This window comes from Phragmites australis, chromosome 4 (genome assembly GCF_958298935.1).
Source record: "Phragmites australis chromosome 4, lpPhrAust1.1, whole genome shotgun sequence".
Classification (NCBI taxonomy): domain Eukaryota; kingdom Viridiplantae; phylum Streptophyta; class Magnoliopsida; order Poales; family Poaceae; genus Phragmites; species Phragmites australis.
This window is the reverse complement of record NC_084924.1, coordinates 26,107,232-26,108,739: the sequence shown is the minus strand read 5'-3', so window position 1 is coordinate 26,108,739 and position 1,508 is coordinate 26,107,232. Positions and strand designations below refer to the sequence as shown.

The following is a 1,508-nucleotide window of genomic DNA, read 5'->3' as shown; positions in this document are numbered from 1 at the left end:
TGTCACCTATCACTTGTATGTACAGGCCGAGTCGAAGTAAAAGGTGACGGGTGATATTAATAACCCGTCACCTTTTACACACAATAAGTGACAGTTGACATTTATAACCCATCACCAATCACTTACATGTACAGACCGAGTCGAAGTAAAAGGTGACGGGTTATAATATAACCCGTCACCTTTTACTTACAATAAGTGACGGGCTATAATTATAGGTGACGTGTAATATTATCACTCATCACCTATGACTGATATGTACAGCCCGAGTCGAAGTAAAAGGTTACGGGCAATATTATCACCCATCACCTATGACTTTTTTGTATATAACCCTAGCTAGTCCCCGCGCGCGCAATCTCATTTTGCCTAAGTCTTTTTGCCTGCGCAAAGCTATGGTTCGCCGTCGCCGTCGTCCTCCACCCGCCGCCACGAGCTGTCGTCGTCCACCCGTACCATCGACCCATCACCGTTGCCCTATCACCATCGACCCATCGCCGTCGCCCCGTCGCCACGCGCCGTCACCCCCCGACCCCGTCGTTGTCGCCACGCTACATCTTGGTAACTCCTGTTTGAGTGACTTGGAGTGAATGCACCAAACTCATTTCCTCTGTTATTCTTGAGCCTCCTAGCCTCTTCTCTTGAGATGTGGTATGCAGTTGCTATAACATCATTTGGGAGGGCACGGAAAATGGAACTCTTTCCTGCAATGTGGCTCACCACAGAGTTAGGGTTGGTCTTAAATGCAATATATGCACATCCCTCTCTCTGTGCCTTCTTCAGCACTACATGGTGTTACGGTATAATTAGCAACTGTCCACGGCGAAGCTCTCCGTTGAAAACTATTTTCCCTCTATTGTTAACAACTTGAATCCGTGCACAACCTTGAGTAATGTACACCACGCTGTGAGCATTGATGTTCCATAATGGTGAAAGAAGAGCATCCTGCCATAGAAAAGTTTTGTAAAAGAACACATTGTTAGCAATTAGAATAATACATGTGCTATCTTTTCACCAAGAAAAATTTGTTGTGTGTATTTTACCTAGTATAGATTAACTTTGACAGCACTCATCTGTATGACATTTAGAATTGGGAACTTTTGGCTGTTGAGATGTGTAATCCTCCCAGCTCTCGAGTTGTATGTATCAACAAGGTTAGGGTTATCGATGTTCCGCCTTACCCTCATACAGGCAGTAGTCACACCTGGATAGTATATTGACAACAAATTTGATTATCCTATACAATTTATGCTTCATATTGTACGCCCCTAATTGACTGTCAATTATAAAACCCCAACATCAGACTTCCTCCATCAGGATGCGCTGAATTGAGAGTAGATGCCCCACGCCTCTTTGCAACAAAATGGATGCAGCCTAGTACTCAAGCTAGTAGTTAAGCACCAGTTAGCCACATTTTACATATTGTTTCAAAATTAAAATTTAATGCCTTCTCCAATTCTAGATCGGATCAGCAATAGCATTTTAGTGTATATTATTTGATCCTCAAAGTTCCT

At 43.3% G+C, this 1,508-nt stretch overlaps 1 pseudogene; it reads right to left on the bottom strand.

Moving 5' to 3' along the window:
* Positions 1-474: 474 nt before the first annotated feature.
* Positions 475-1,181, bottom strand: LOC133914691 (glutelin type-A 3-like; annotated as a pseudogene).
* Between the last annotated feature and the right edge of the window lie 327 nt (positions 1,182-1,508).